The sequence below is a fragment of the Crocuta crocuta genome, unplaced genomic scaffold, assembly GCF_008692635.1.
Source record: "Crocuta crocuta isolate KB4526 unplaced genomic scaffold, BGI_CrCroc_1.0 scaffold435, whole genome shotgun sequence".
In the NCBI taxonomy this organism is placed as follows: domain Eukaryota; kingdom Metazoa; phylum Chordata; class Mammalia; order Carnivora; family Hyaenidae; genus Crocuta; species Crocuta crocuta.
This window is the reverse complement of record NW_027530980.1, coordinates 463,251-481,170: the sequence shown is the minus strand read 5'-3', so window position 1 is coordinate 481,170 and position 17,920 is coordinate 463,251. Positions and strand designations below refer to the sequence as shown.

General features: G+C 34.1%; 1 long non-coding RNA gene across 1 annotated transcript in view; it reads left to right on the top strand.

The window, feature by feature from the left end:
* LOC144236533 (uncharacterized) overlaps positions 1-16,390 on the top strand; it is a 303,659-nt gene extending 287,269 nt beyond the window's left edge. The window contains exon 3 of the long non-coding RNA XR_013336600.1: positions 16,283-16,390. This is a non-coding gene — a long non-coding RNA (uncharacterized LOC144236533). The remainder of the gene's footprint in view (positions 1-16,282) is intronic.
* The last annotated feature ends 1,530 nt before the right edge of the window (positions 16,391-17,920 follow it).

Sequence of the window (17,920 nt, the reverse complement as noted above, 5' to 3'; positions counted from 1 at the left end):
GATGGTTTTGGAATGACTGGTGCTTGGGAAAATCCACCTATGTATCAGACACTATGTTAGTTTGACCATAGTAAAGGTGATAATTTTACAAATAGCATGCTGAAAAATCATAGTAAGGAAGTATGTTAGGTCAGCACATAGCTGATAGGTATACCTGGCCTTGGGTAGTATAAGGGAAGCAACTAAGGTAATTAGTCATGCAACATTTAATAGGAAAATCAGCATTAAAAATGCCCCAAGAATTATTAGTAGCTGATACCTAATTGAAAGAAGAAAGAGGAAGTTGTAGAGAGAATGCTGATGGTTCACTTACACTTCACAGAATTAGTTGTGCATTCTGTCAACTTGGTTGTTTGTATAGGCTGTTCCTCCACCTTCAGATATGTTTTCTTTATATTTCTTTCCCTTCCTTTTATTTAACTTCCCTTAAAGTGTATAATTTCAGCTCAGGTGTCGCTTCATCAGAGAATACTTATCTGACTCACCAGAACAGAAGAAGCTTTTTTATAATAGTTTCCCTTGCTCCCTGTATTTTTTCCTTCAGAGCATTTATTATGTCAGAATTTGTAATTATAGATCTCTCTGTTTAATGTGTGCGATTGGCTATAGATGGTAAACTGCATGACAGTAGGAACATAATTTTCCATTTTTTTTGGCTAGCAATTTATCCCCAGAAGTCTTGCAGATTTATATATATAGACTGGTGATAAATATCAGTTGAATGAATGAATGAAAGAATCAGTAAAATGTTCTAGGCAGAGAAAACAGTGTAAAAATGAGAGAAATGCATATGTTTCAAGATGGTTTTATATTATCTCCGGGGCTTTGCAAAAGTAGCTTCTGCATAATACACTGTATTGTAATTCCCTATTTACTTGTCCTCTCCCTTCATTATTGTGAACCTGTGGATAGGAACTTTGCCTCATTCATTATACCTTCAATACGTGGTATAATGTCTCTATCAGTGAGAGTCAGGCAATAAGCAGAACTCATACCAATTATTTTAACAGGGAGATTTGATATAAAAGCCATTAACCGGGCATTAGAGAATTGAAAAGGCTTCTAGGATGAGAGTGAGGATTCAAGTTAATAATTGCAGAAAGCAAATCTAACCCCTCTGCTAGAGGAAACAAAGGGAAGTCTATGGTATTCTTAAAACTGAAAAGAGGCCCCGTGGATCTAGGACTCAGACCTCAGAGGATGGGGAGCCAGCCAGCTATCCTGAGGAGATGCACAGAAGCTGGTTCTGATTGTGTGTGAAACCTGAAAACTGAAGTCAACTGCTCTTACTTGAAGCAATTATCACTGCAAAGATGAGAACCATTGTAGGGTGACTTATAGGTATAGGACACAAAAAGGGAGAAACAAGCAGCAAGCTCCTTCTTCCTTTGCCCTCCTTTCTTTCCCACTATAAAATCCCATATTGTCAGAGTCTAACAGAGATTCAGCTGATAACATATAAATGTGGTTTGCAGAGTCCCATCACCAGCATAGCTAGAGAATAGAAAGGTGGTTTGAAGGTGAGAGCTAATAGGTAATTATCTAGCACAGCATCCACAAATATTTTAACAACAAAAACAACCTCTGATTTTTCTTAACAAGAGACAATTTTCATTTTGTATGAACAAAATTACTCTTCCACTCTTCTCTGAATTATACAAGTCCTCACAATCAGTCAGTAGATCCATACCCGGGAGACAGTGACGATGTTTGTAGCCTGCGTTCATTGCTTCTCACATCCTTGACTGTCTGCTCTGAATATTTTATATCTACAGAAAAATTGTAAAATATCCACTAACAGAGATCTTTACGTAAAATAAATAGAAAGAGACAAAAGGAGAAAACAAAAAAACAATACATGAAAACATAGATGTAGAGAAAGAAATAAGTGTAACAACCAAATGAAAATATGCGTAACTTGTACAGTTGTAATTGATCACGCATCCATAGTTGATCTGCCATTCTTCTTTCCCTGTTACCATTGTTCTTAGATAAGAGATTGGTAGGCCTAGTTCTTTACCTGCTATAATGGTAAACATCTGCATTCCTGAAGAGACTGAATCCTTACTGGTTCTTCCTTTGTTTATTCGATGTAATTTTGTCTTAACTTTTACTATTGGGCATTAAACTCCTAAGAGGCACCCAGTAGAGATTCCAGGCATAGTCATCCCAGACCCCTATTGAGGAACAGCAATACTATTTTCCCTTGAAATCTTAATCACGCAGCCAATAGAATAAACCTCTTTGTCTGCTGGTTCAAGATCATGAAACAACAATAACAACAATCAAAAACAAAAAAGCTAATAGTGGAGTGGCAGTTTCACTATCCAATTTAGTAGAACAATGTTGTATCCTCTCTAAAAATATCCTTCTTAGAAACCAGGATCTCCACATCAGCAGAACCCAAACCTGTGGGAAAAATAGGGTGAGATATTATGTGTAGTCATGAGAGAAACCACTCTAATTTTTACTACTTCATTCCAAAACCAAAATACTCTGCACTATATCTTGGTTGCTGATTCATAGGCTGTACTACATTTTATTGGATAGAGTCCCATTTTTCTTGAATGTTATCTCCCAAGTGGCATGCATTGGTTGAGTATTCAAAAGGCATGTACTTATTCCACTAGGCCAGTTACTTGTAGCCAACAGGTCATGTGGTAAGACCTATTAATTCTATTGGCATGAGCTCATTGCTATATCATTTATGCTGTGAATATTTTCCTTTATCAAAAGTAATTGTGCACAGACTTCCATGTTGGTAAATGAGGTAGTTGATGGTTCATGGATGGTACTCCTAGAAGTGCTATGGGAAGGAAATGCAGTTCTATATCTGTCACAGACTATGAGTCTGGAGCTCTCTCTTGTCTAGCAACAGAGTGGACATGGAAATGAAAACAAAAAAGCTAATGTCCGGGAGGAGACAAGAACCCCTAACAGGGGATTGTCTCTGTATTAATTGAGCTACCAAGGTTTTACATACATGGTGAATGTGAAGAAGAAAACAACAAGATAGTGATCATTAACCTGTGTGTAAGAAGCAAAGGGTTTGGGGGGTGAGTGGCGTAAGAAGTTGAGATTAAAGCATGATGATATATTGGTGCCAAACCGCCAGATGGACAGTGTTTCTCTGTAGGTAATACAGCTAAGTAGCTGTTATCTCCAAAGTTTAAGATTACTGGAGCATGCTGCCTCTAAGCTAACAAGGCACACTTTTCACTAGCTAACCTTGGATGCTTTCACCCTGCTAACCTTGAGTGCTTTCTCCTTGAGGCTCCTACCCGCCTTAAGCCTTGTTAACTCATTGATGCAAGCATATAGAATTCTTAAACTTATTTCCCACATATATTCACAATATATTTCTGTTCTTTTGAGAACAAATAATCATCCCCCTGATGATGTAGCTTGCCCAATGTAATCAGCTTACCAGGAAATGTTTTTATATACAAAACAATATTTTTCTCAGCTGTTAACAGGTTAGATACTTGATATAGCCTGGTGAAGGGAATTTCTCTACTTACATCACACATCATAATGTTTTTTGATTGGGCTCATTGTGTAAGTACAGTATGGCAGAATAAAGAAACTGTGCACGTTGTATTTGTCCACCTGATTATTGAAAGCCTTTTCCACAGAGGATGACTTTGGGGAAGTATACACATGGAATACAAATATCTTCACAATCTCTGGCAATTCTGGGAGTTCCATCCCAATATTTCTTCCTCAGACCTCCTTGCTACCAGTCTTCCAATCCTGTTCAAGTCCTGATTATCCATCCAGGCTGTGAACAACTGTTCATGAATCTATGACAGTCTTTATTTATGACAATTTCTCAGGTGTACTGCCTGCATTGCTACCCACTGGAAACAATTCTGTCCCCTGTTGTCCTTTAGGACCACTCTGGATTAGGATGTGTCTTTACATCTATTCAGTTTTATTTAGAACCAGTATAGGACGTAGACTATAAACCAATAACGTATCTTCTCCTTAGTCAAGTGACCATAAGATATTTTCCACGAGGCCATACATCTGGATTAAGGAAGATAGGGGTGCCCCTGGGTGGCTCAGTCAGTTAAGTGACTGACTCTTGGTTTCGGTTCAGGTCATGATCTTGCAGTTTGTGAGTTCAAGCCCCATGTCAGACTCTGCACTGACAGTGCAGAGCCTGCATGGCATTCTCTCTCTGCCCTCTCTCTCCTGTCCCTACTCCATGAATGTGCACACTCTCTCTCTGTTTCTCAAAAATAAATAAATAAACTTAAAAAAAAAAGATAGACAGTGCCACAGGGGTTGATACTGATATAGTATTCACTATGAGGTCTTGCAACTTCTATCCATCTTTCAGATTTTCTTGAGCTTAATTTCTTATCTGCTATTTTCACTTGATGATAGATTGCTTCTTCATAACACAAGACTATAGTTTAGTGGAAAATATAGTTGTGGAATTAATGATGAACATTTCAATTCATGTGATTATTGATTTCCTATTATTAGGCTTATAGTGACTGCCTATGTTGAGTAGAAGCCCAGGGCTGTTTCTCAAAAGGACCACAGTTATTAGGACACATGAATTTGGTCTCAAAATCTAGAAATGTGTGCCATTATTTTGTAATCAGAGAATTCCAGGGACTTAATACAACATTTATATTTTTTACAGAAATTTTGAATATCATTGGATATAGTTTTCATCTCTACCAGCGGTAAATAAAATCTAGGAGCTACCTCTCAAAAGGAGAGTAGTTACCTTCCAAAGATGATAGAGAGTTGCTCCCAAACACTACAGGCCTATGCTGTTATTCTCAAACTGATTTCCAGTGGTTCAGTACATTATCTATATTTGCCACAGTAACTTTGAATATTATTGATATGCTGGGTCTTAAGGCTCAGGTGGAAGAACAGATTTCACTGCTTTCACAGATTTCTGGACTTGCTGCCAAGCCTTCTTTTATCCTCATCCCTACCCAAGACTGATAGTTTTATGAGATACTTTGTAAGTGGGTTTGAAGAGCACACTTAAAATATCTCTTGGCAGAGAGCAGAGAATTTTGAAACAATACTATGAAGTTGTACTTTTAACCCTACGGGGTAAGACTCAAGCTATTTTTAACAGTCCTTACGATTGGTGTAGAGAGGTAATGAAAACAAATTCCCGGTGAACGTGTTCATGCCAGATCCTGAGGCTGAAGCAATATTTTCCCACAAATATATACTATTTAGAACAGCAGCCAGCATCATCTTCTGACTTAGAAAATAATAAGACATTTCTTCTCCAAGATCCATATACTTTCTGCCCAGGTTAAAAAATCCTCTGCGTTCCTTTATGTAGTGGCCCAACGTTGTAGCTTGTAGAAGCCAATTCCATTATTTTTCCTTCCATCCAGAAATCAACCAGTATCTATTTTCCCCTTTATACTCTTGCTATCTGGCAATTGGGAAGGGAATTATAGCTACATTTTAATTAGCCCATATATACTTAGCTCAGGATAATTTTAAGAGATGGTATCAGGCAGCTCTTATGAAATAGAAACCTCTTTAGGTTTTTTTTTTTTTTCCCCCAGAATGGAACTTAATAAAGAAAGATTCTATTTACAAAACAGTTAAAGACTCATGGGAATTGAAAATCAGAAAGAACTATTCTTGGCTTTGCAGGTATTATAGAAAGCCACCAATTGTTTTCTCAGTTTAGAATATTTTAACAAAATATTCTAAAAAGAAAAATGGAAAAGAAGAAATTCACCATCAGTAGACTAAAAATTGTGGAGTCCTTAGAAAATGGAAAGGTAATTGGATATTTGGAAAAGAAAACACACACACACACACAGATCAGGAAACATGAAGGATAGAGAACAATAGCAAAGGGTGTCTTGATCCTTCAAATCATTGTAACCCAAAATGCAGCTTATCCAAAACATACCATTTCCCTTAAAGAGAAATGGCTGAAAATTTTTATTAACTTAGGGGAGAAGCTTAGTAGTGGATTAATGATATTTAAAACTCATGTAGATTTCTAAACAGAAGAGGTCATTTAATTGTGTATGTGACCAGATTATCAATTCTTGTTAGATATTTAAGAATAAATAGGAATTAAAAAGAAAAACCAAATAAAACAAATGATTACATAAAAACAACATAATTCAGATAACAAAAAGAACTTAAAAATAATTGTAAGCTATACTTCACATAAATTTGAGAGGATATTGGATGTAGAAGTTAAAAACTTGCTGACTATGAAAAGTATTTCTTAAAAATTTGTAAATTCTTAGAAGTGATTAGTATTTTAATAGGATATCAAATTATAATCTGGAATGTGAATCATAGAATGGAGAGTAAAGAATGAAATTTAAAATATGGAACATGAGGGGCACCTGGGTGGCTCAGTCGGTTAAGCGTCGGACTTCAGCGCAGGTCATGATCTCATGGTTCATGGGTTCGAGCTCCGCATCTGGTTCTGTGCTGGCAACTCAGAGCCTGGAGCCTGTTTCAGATTCTGTATCTCCCTCTCTCTCTGACCCTCCCCCGCTCATTCTCTGTCTCTCTCTGTCTCAAAAATAAATAAACTATATATATATATATATACTTAATATGGAACAGGAGACGGGGAGCCTGGGTGATTCAGTCATTTGAGTGCCTGACTCTTGATTTTGGCTACAGTCATGATCACAGGATCATGTGATCCTTGTTCTCTAAGCTGAGAGTGGAGCCTGCTTAAGATTCTCTTTCTCTCCCTCTGCCCTTCTTCTCCACTCATGTTGTCTCTCTAAAATATAACAACAATAATAAAATAATAAAAATAACATATAGAACATAAGAGAAAAAAGAAATAGAAATTAAATTAAACATTCCAGAAAATAATGAGAAGCAGATTCATGGGAGATTTTTCACTTTAACATTCAGTGCTAGAAAACAAAGAAGTAATAACTTAAAGTACTGAACAAAATTTATTTTGAAAATGAAGCCATCTACTTAGAAAAAAATATTAAATAAAGACATTTTTAGATATATAGGGATTCAAAAGGTTAATTATTTAAACATTTGTGGGGAAAAATTGCAAAAAATATGTTAAAGCAAGAAGAAAATATGAGTCTAAAAAAGAGGAAAGAAGGTATAAAAATAAGAGAAAGTAATTGACAAATCACTAATGATTATAGATTGTGCAAATAATTGCTAACATATGCCTTTAAAAAATTTAGATATGAAATCCAAATGATCTCTGTTGAAGGTAAACTATGTTTGGTTAAATAACGAATGTATTTGTGATGAAAAATAAGTAATCATGACACGAAACATAAAGGTCTTAAAATTTGCAAAATACTTTCTGTAGTTGATGCCATTATTTTTATCCGTATTCTCCACAATAATATACTATTGCACATCTTAATATCAGTAATTTAAGGGTAATAATTAAATACCCTAGAAAAGGTATGAATATATTTCATACCACTACAATGTAAAAGGGAAAAAAATAGGTCCAACAAAAAGAAGGAAGTGGGAAATATATTAAAGAAAAAGAAAAGAGAAGCAGAAGAACTCGGAAACCTAAATAAATTTACATTGTAGACCAAGTTAATTAATAGTGCTCTAGTGGGGAAGAAAGCCAAACACATTGCTTATTCCAGAAAGTGCAAATGGATGAAAATGCCTATTTAAAAGTCAGAGAATCCCATATTAGAATGAAGTTGAGCTAATTTAGAGTATTGTCTAAATCACATATAAAAAAATCCAAAATAACAGAATAACTTTAATAGAAACTTTAATCTTTTATGAAGAAATAAAAAATGTAGATCTATTAATACAGATCAAAGAATAAACAGAATGATATATTGAAAGTATAAAATAAACAGGACTATATTGTTTTGATTATAATAAAACTATAAAAGCTATAAAACTATAAATCATTATGCACATGATGATATATATTTGGAATACATAAAGGACAACCCAAATAGTATGGCAAATACATAGTCAGAATAGAGGACTTTAAAACATGTTTTTCAGAAATAAATAGACCATGTAAAGTCAACAATACGATATGGAATATTTAATGATGTAATCTACAGGCCTAATTGAACACTACACAGATTTATTTTTTGGAAGCAAAAGTGTTTTTTTCAAACAGTTACATCATATAAATTTGACAAGTTATAAACCACTTACATGCACATGCATGCACACATATACACACACAAACACAACCTCAAGCAAAGTATGCAACACACACAAATTCTTTCATTGTAATTTAATGGAATTACATGACAAAAATTCATTATTTGTACATACAGAGAGATACAGAGATATATGCATTCAATAAGGACATTACAGAACATGAAACTCATGCCAATGATATTCTTTTGCCACAAAATTCTTCCAGTAGTGTGATTAAGATGAAAATAATGTGGGCGTAAGAAAATAGAGGTGCATATGGTGAGGGTAGGTGAATGCAAAGTGGAAAAGTTGTGGGAAAGTTATAGAGACAACTGTGATGTGTGCAGTTTTTGAGGAATGTATATAAAATCTGATAATGGGAATAATAAGTATTTCTAAAATATTGCTCATGGAGTCTAAGCAAGCAAAATGTTGAGTTTTTAAAAATTTATTTAAAGCTCCACAGGCTGCTCTTTGACTTCAATCATATTGCAGGACTGAGTTATGTGACCTTTGATTTATAAGACTTGTATGTATCAATGGGAAAATTAGAATCAAAACAGATGTTTTGGGAATGATTAAATTTATTCATTTAATAAATGCTTATTGAATATTTACTCTATCCTAAGTATTATTTTAGGTGAAGACATACAGAATTTATCTTGGAAAGTGAATATTTTAGACATATGATGAATTGGATGTAGGGAAAGTAGGGAAAGGTGTAGCAAGACACATATCATCAAGATATCCTCAAAAAAAAATAAGTGGAGAGTTTTGAAGAGTCTTTGTGTAAAGGTTACAAGAGAATTACAGCAAGAGATTCCAGCAGTGGTTTGTAATATATTGAAATGTTTTTAATCCTTCTTTTAAATAAAGTTATCCTGCTATATTGTATAATTTTTCAGCAATGATGCTCACATGCATTGATATGTATGTATATGAACAGATATTCCAAAATCAGTGTTTTCTTGGGTAAGTGCAAAGATAAGATCTTTAATAATGATTAAAAGGGAATGATTATAATTCTGAACCATAGTATCCAAGCCGAATAAATAGGAAAGAAGAGAAATAAAATGAAGGGCATATTGAAATTGGAGAAAGAAAAGTTCTGATAGCCTTGTTGAAGATGAAGAATTGCATTATTAGATGGAAGGATAAGGACATTTTGCTATAACAGTAGAATATCTGAATGTATGATTTTGGAAAATTTCCAATTTTTTTCTAGCTTATTATTGCAAAGGCAGGAGCTAGGAAGCAGCCATAGGATTCTGGAGAGGAGTTAAAGAAGAGATAAGGTACTGAAGCCACTGTGTGGAACTACCCTCCATGTGAACTATAAAATCATTGAAAGTGGTGAACAGAATTGAGATGGAAGGAAAAAATTGAGGGCAGGGATTAAACATTTTTGTGTGAGTAAATATGACAGGAAGCTTTATAGAGTACAGTAAGGATAGAGAAAAGGCGATACACTAAAGTTACCTGAGCTCCAAGGTAGCATGGGTTTTCGAATGATTAAAGTTAAGGAAAAATCTAAAATGGTATTGAGGATTGAGGAAGACATGAAGCCAATATTTTGACTCTTATGTGTGAAAATTCCTAGCGTTTCAGATTTGTGGTATTATCAAAGTGCAGCAAGGGTTTAATTAAGAGAGGCAGGGAGAAGAAATTTGTCAGAAGATGTGAATACCACAGGAGAATTTCCAAATTGTGGAGTAGGGGATACAAAGCTCAGTGGAAAACATTGGAATAAGGAGAAAGATGGAGTAATAGGTTACAGTAGGTCAGAAGTCAAGAGACATCAAAGCAGACACATAAGAAGTCCCCAGTTCTATCTGGGGTGAAGTGGATTTGGACTTCTAGACATGACTAATAAAGACAAGACATTTAAGCAGTTCTTAGTAGAGAGAAACATGAAAATAACACTGAGGCTCTGAAAGATTTGCCCAGGGGCTTGCTAAGAAATCAAATGTCTCAGTAGGCAAGCATTCATTGAAGGAAGAAAGAAATCAGATGGAGAGTCAGGAAGACTCCAGGTAGAGCCTCCTGAAAGCTGTAAATGTTATTGGAATCAAAGAATGAAGTCTTACTGACTGAAAGGAGGTCATGGTGGCTCCTGGTAAGGGCTTTTTATCAGCTTGTGTGGGAGGGCATGTCCTTCATCTAAGTGGAGGTAGGTTCCCCTCTGGAGTCACCCAAATGGCAGAGAAGTATGCCAGTAGCCTTTTAAATATAAAAAAAGTGTGCCAGTAGCCTGTTGGCAGAAAGGCTCTTGTTTCTCTCAGCTGGTTTTGCAGCCCAATGAATCAGAAGCCTGCCTTTGGCTGGAGTAGATAAACATTGAAGCTAGCAGAAAGAAAGCTTTTTTATGAAGGTATTATTTGTTAATTATCTATGGTGTAGAGTAATACTTATTATCAATTGTACTTGTTAATAGAGTAACAATAAATGACATCAAACTAAAATCAATGAATATTCCATTTGGTAATTTGTGGTTATTGCAAAACTTTTTGATGTAAACATTATTTTTAAGTTAGAATATTGGTATTTATCCTAATAAATAAATAAAAGAAACAATTAAAATATCTTGATAAGAAAATAAGTCATATTTTCTACTTTGCATTCAGTTCCAATTTTTCAACTCTGGTATTTTTCTACTCAGACAAATTTCATCATTTAGAGCTGACATTACCCAATTATGAAGAAAGATATAGGCTTGCAATAACTTTGAGTACTTTGAGTACTTATGGAACAATTGGCATGTTAAGTAGTTGGGAAATAAAGAAATCAATCCTCTATAGTTACTTCAAAGAGTAGCAACTGGACTGCACAATCTGCAACTCTTGTTTGCTTATCTGAGATCATTTAAAATTAGGTGATGGACAAAAGGAAGATTGTTAACATAAGTTTATTCCAACAAATGGATAAAGGTTGGAGAAATTTCAGTCAGTATTCATGGTAAATTAGATTCTCTAGAGGTATAATCTCTATGATAACTCTCTATAATGCAGTTTGCAGATTAATCTCATGAACTCAATAGTGTCTCGGGCATATAATTTACCCAGATCATGATCATAATAAGCATTTTTAACTGACTATGGCACCATGCTAATACAAACATAGGCATTGATAGTGGAATTCTTAAGTATTCATTCCTTTTGTATTGGTGGAAACTGAAAGGAAAGAGTGTCCCAAAGTTGTAGGAATTAAAAAGTATTGAATAGGTATACTAATTCAGGAAGGTCATAGGATATAAAATCAATGTACAGAAATCTGTTGGATTTCTATCCACTAATTATGAAGAAGCAGGAAAAGAAAGCAAAGAATTATCCCATTTGCAATCAAATCAAAAATGGTAAGATACCTAGGAATAATAGTAACTAAAGAGGTAAAAGATGTGTACACTGGAAACTATAGAACACGTATGAAAGAAGTTGAAGATGATACAAAGGAATATAAAACCATACCATGTTCATGGGTTAGAAGAAAAATTATTGTAAAAATGTCTCTACTACCTAAAGCAGTATACATATTTAATGTAATTCCTACCAAAATATGACCAGCATTTTTTCACAGAGCTAGAACAACCATTCCTAAAATTTGTATGGAAGCCACAAAAGACCCTGAAGAGCCAAAGTAATTTTGAAAAAGAAAACCAAAGCTGGAGGCATCACAATTCCAAACCTCAAGCTGTATTACAAAGCTGCAGTCATCAAGACAGTATGGTACTGGCACAAGAAAAGATCTATAGATCAGTGGAACAGAATAGAAAACCCAGAAATGGACCCAAATCTTTATGACCAACTAAACTTTAAAAAAGCAGGAAAAAATATCAATGGAAAAAAAACAGTCTTTTTAACAGATGGTGTTAGGAAAATTGACAGTAACATGCAGAAGAATGAAACTGGACCATGTTCTTAAATAATTCAAAAATAAATTCAAAATAGAAGAAAGACCTAAATGTGAGAGCTGATACCATCAAAATCCTAGAGGATACCATCACAGGTAGCAATTTTTTTGACCTCAGCCATAGCAACTTCTTACTAGACATGTTGTCAGAGGCAAGGGAAATAAAAGCAAAAGTGAACTATTAAAACTTCAAGGTAAAAAGCTTTTGTACAGTGAAAGAAACAATTGAGAAAACTAAAAGGTAGTCAATGAAATGAGAGAAGATATATGCAAGTGGCATATCTGATAAAAAAGGTCAGCATACAAAATCTATAAAGAACTTATCAAATTCAACACCCAAAACCCAAATAATCCAGTTAAGAAATAGAAGATATGAATAAACATTTTTCCAAAGAAAATGTCTTTGGAAAAGGCACATGCCCAACAGACACATAAAAAGATTATTAACATCACTTATTATCAGGGAAAAACAAATCAAAACCATGATTAGATACCACTTCATACCCATCACAATGGCTAAAATTAACAACACAGTAAAAAACAGATATTGGTGAGCATGTGGAGAAAGGGGAACACTTCTGCACTCTGGTGGGAATGTAAACAGGTGCAGCCACTCCAGAAAATGGTATTGAGGTTCCTCAAAAAGTTAAAAATAGAACTACCCTATGATCCAGTGCTTGCACTACTAGATATTTACCCAAAGGATACAAAATACAGATTCAAAATGTACCCCTGATGTTTATAGTAGCATTATCAACAATAGCCCAATTATGAAAAGAGCCCAAATTTCATAGACTGAGTTGGAATTGTATGTATGTATGTATGTATGTATGTATGTATGTATGTATCTATCTATCTATCTCCATCTCATCTCCATCTCCATCTCCATATCTATATCTATCTAATGGAATATTACTCAACCATCATAAAGCATGAAATCTTGTCATTTGAAACCACATGAATTGAGTGAGTGTATTATGCTAAGTGAAATAAGTTAGGGAAAGTAAAACACCATATGATTTCACTCATATATGGAATTTAAGAAACAAACAGATGGACATAGAAGAAAGGGGAAAAAAGATAGGAAAGAAAACTATAAGAGACCCTGAACCATAGAAAATAAACTGAGGGTTGATGGAGGGGAGGTGGGCAGGGGATGGGCTAACTGTTTGATTGGTATTAAGGAAGGCACTTGTGATGAGTCCTGGGTGTTATATGTAAGTGATGAATCACTAAATTCTACTCTGAAACCATTGTTACAGTATGTGTTAACTAACTAGAATTTAAACAAAATTTTGGAAAATGACAAACAAGTATTGAATAAATCAGAAAAGAGGTATGCCTGGTGTCATAGAAACATAGAATTAATATTTTTCAAATCAGAAAGTCTGGATAGCTGACTAGTATTCCCTTTGAGAATTCTTCCTGCTATCAAGAATCTCCCTTTAATTAATGTCTTGCTATTTAGCCAAAGAATTTCTTACAAGAACTAGTTCTCTGTAACATGATAATGATCAGCATCATGATAATAGATTGTATTGAGAATAATGCAAGAAGGTCATGAAGGACATGAGCTTTGGAATCACACACATCTGAGTTTAATTCTCGAGTTTGCCACTTACTAGCTACGAAGCTTCTGACTGAGTGTTGAAGCTTGATAGCAGTTTACTAATGTTGAAAAGGGAATAACACTAATAACAGGCAGATTTAAACAGATTTAAAAAATAATATATATGAAATGTTTAACATATTGCCTGGCCCATAAAAAAGGGATTCAAAATGAGGCAATTATTATATAATTAGCATTATTCTAATTTTGACCAAATTTATCATCAAAAAGCATTTAAAATTATTTTCCCTGGCCACCATGTTAGGTCTATGTATATAAGGTAATCTTCTCCTTATTTTTCTATATTAGTGACTAAATTCTTGATTATTATGTTCTAAAAAAGTAATTTCTCTTATAGTAGGAATTAGTGATCAAAATTTAATACATTGAATATTGAAATTATTAATTTACCCATTTTAGAGATTAATTGTAGAAAAATATCAAAAAGAAGAGGAAAAGAAATACTCAATTTTATCACTTACTATATGGGTAAATGGTTTGCAAGCACATGTGATTTTCAGATCAAGTAAAATTTGTGCATGTCTTGCAGAAAAACAGTAGGAAAAAAGGAATACAAATATTGTTATATCTTATGTAAAGCTTATATTACTTTAACTTAGGCATCTCTCTGATTTCCTTTGTATGTCCAATCCCTCAGTTTTTAATCTCAGTTTAATAACCTAAATGAGTCTAAATGGCTGATGCCTTTAAATGGCTCTGTATGAAAATACCTGCATAAAAATTTTCATATGCAATAATTCATATCTCATTTCTATATTTTGTTTTTTGTTGACTTTTGATTTTTTAAGTAGAAAAATAAGATTGATGCAAAAAGTTTCTTGTAAATAATCAGTATTAAAAATACATACCAAGGAAAAACTAAACTTTGACATGTTCCTTTTATGCTTCACAGTGGTATATAAGAAAACTCTTCTGTGCAGAACTAGTGTTCAAACCATCAAGGGTATCATACCCAATCTTATACTTGTTGACTCTAAGTATTGACTTAGTGCTTACTAGCTTCAACGTTTGATTTTCAGTGCTACTAAAATGTCACTATGGTTTTTCAAACCACATTATTTAATATGATTTATGGAGGTGATGATATGTAATAATGGCTTAACATGGGTATAATAAAACTTCTACTTACTTCCCTTATTAGATTTAGTTATCAAAATTTCTCTAAAAGAAAGTAAAAGAAAGAGTGTAACAGCTTTTGCAGTAATATGAGACTTTGAAAGGGCATCAAGACATGAGGGAACTGCATGAAAAGAATCCAGGAACACTGTTTATTCACCACCAAAAAACTGAGATGGTGACTCATAGTACCTATAAGCATTTGGCAAGATCTTTACAGTTACATACTATTAGGCAAACTTCATTTGCTTTAAGATCAAAGGGAAATCATTGAAAAGACACAAACTATAGCATATAATTCTGAGAATATTTTAGGAAATGGCATTTGACAGCAGCCTTATTTGAATTTCTGTTATTTATTTGAAATTGCAGTGAAAGTTGCCTAAGATAGATTACAAACTAACTCACTAAAGAAATGAGAAGCTCTTGTAATCTTCAATCATAATTATTTTTAATTCTACAGGATTATATATTTTCTCTTCTCTCTGTTTCTAGGCTACGGATCTAAATACTATTGCTAAGAGTATAGCCATAACTAACATACATGTAAGATCAGCATGTGGTTATCAGACATTAAAAAAGACAAGATCTTTTAGTTGAAGAGTGTACATTTACAATAGAACTGGATTTCAGAGAAAGTAAAAAAAAAACAAAAAACTACTTTTATAAGAAATCACCAAAGCTTACCAGTTAGATATTTTGAATGTCATCATAAGCAGTAGGAAATCAATGAGAAATAGTGCCCTCACTTGATCTTTCAGTTTCATTGTATTAATTTTTCAAAAACTCTGCTTATTTTATTATTTTTATTTTACTTCCAAATCAGTATGTTTACATTGATTGTATCTTTACTTTGAAAAATCTCTTTTATTTCAACTCTTTAGTATCAAGTATAAATTATTATTATTTTTTTAATAGTTTATTGTCAAATTAGTTTCCACATAACACTCAGTGCTCATCCCCACAAGTGTCCTCCTACATGCCCATCCCCCCTCCCCCCACATCCATCAGTCCTCAGTTTTTGTCAGCATTCAAGAGTCTCTCATGGTTTGCTTCTCTCCCTTTCCCCCACCATTTCTGCCCTTCTTCTCCCCCTTGTTCCTCCATCAAGTTCCTCCTAATCCTCCTATACGTGCAAACATGATATTTGTCCTTCTCTGCCTGACTTATTTCGCTCAGCATAACACCCTCAAGGTCCATCCATGTTGCTACACATGGCCAGATTTCATTGTTTCTCATTGCCATGTAGTATTCCATGGTATAGATAAACCACGACTTCAGCCTCTACTACAAAGCTGTCGTCATCAAGACAGTATGGTATTGGCACAAAAACAGACACATAGACCAATGGAACAGAATTGAGAACTCAGAAGTGGACCCAAAAGTATACAGCCAACTGATCTTTGACAAAGCAGGAAAGAATATCCAATGGAAAAAAGACAGCCTTTTTAACAGATGGTGTTGGGAGAATTGGACAGCAACATGCAGAAGAATGAAACTAGATCATTTTCTCACACCATGCACAAAAATAAACTCAAAATGGATAAAGGACCTGAACGTGAGACAGGAAACTATCAACACCCTAGAGGAGAAAGCAGGAAAAAGTATAAATTATTTTTTATATGTTCAATAGACTGTTTCTCGGATAAAAGGATAAAAACAAAGGGACTGACTGCAACACTAAAAATACAGGGCAGATAAAGGTGGGGTGAATTAAATAGAAAAAATATCAATTAATCATACAGACACTTTAATAAATAAATATATAGAAAATAACAAAATTTTATAGACTTTAAATATTTTCTAAATTATGCTTTCATAATTTTATACATGGTTATCTGTTTTACTTTCACATGTGCATTATTTTCCTGCTGGGGCCTACAAATTTGTACCATAACTTGTATTTCCTTTTAATCATTTCTTCCTTTAATGGTTAAGCATCATTAAAAAGCCGTAACCCATTCTTTGATCTTTGCGACATGATTGCTTCAAGTGACAGAAATCCAACTTGAACTAACCTAACCAAGAAAAGAATATGTATTTGTTTGTGTAACTAAACTCTGAAAATGACAGAATTGTGGCTAGCCTCAGACAGAACTAGAAATATGGGCAAAAGTGACTCTAGTTGTCTATTCTGTTTTTCTGTGCATGTAGACCTCTTTCTGTCCTAGTAGAGATAGACTTTCTCCTCCTTGTAGAGGATATGACTGCTGATAAGCTGACTCTCATCTTTAGCACCATGCAGAAAACACCCTCTTCCCTTGTCTTCTGATCTAAGAATTCCAGGAATTATTCTGCTTGTCCTAAATAACTGGCCAAAAATTACAGCGGCCAGATGTAGTAGGTGTTATGACTCCCCATCTTTAGAGTAATCACTTTGTCCAAGGTATAAGCTCATATAAAAGAAATTAATTTATATTTAGGTCATATTTAAGAGGAAGCAGTGGGAAGAAGATGGGGAGATTCATAATAACCAGAAGGATAAGAAGAGTGGAACCGCTAAGATCTAGGCTCTGGTGAAACAAGTCATGGTAAAGTGGAATGGATACCAAGTTATATGCTTCATCTGTCTGCTGAGATCAATTTATTGGCAGTAGTAGCTTAAAAGAGATGGAAGCTTTTATCTTATGAATATCCCTAGAGGGTAATTGTTTATGGTATAATATGTTTATGCCTTTTAACATAGAATTTTCAAGGACCTTTACATATATGATATGTTCCTATATCCTGTCCTTTACAGGGAAGGTATAATCTGATAAAATCCTGTATCCTTTACAGTTTTTTTTTCTCACTTGTATAAATGCTTCATTCTTAATTCCCTTAGTACTAAGGAGGAGGGGGATGCCAGTAAGATACTTTTGCAAGCTTACCTGACCTATAAGGCAGAGTTTATTAAAATGTGGGCATTGATGCTACCCCATTCTCAGTGAGTCCTTTACTTTTTCCAGAGTTAAGTCAAAGAATGACAAATACTCTGAAGTTTGAATAAAATTAGGTTTCATGACATGAAGATTGCAAAATAAGAGAAAATACATAGCTGAATCTAAATACTTTTCTCTGTTATATTTCTCTCTCCTCTCTCTCTCTCTCTCTTCTCTCTCTCTTTAATGATACACACATCCATTT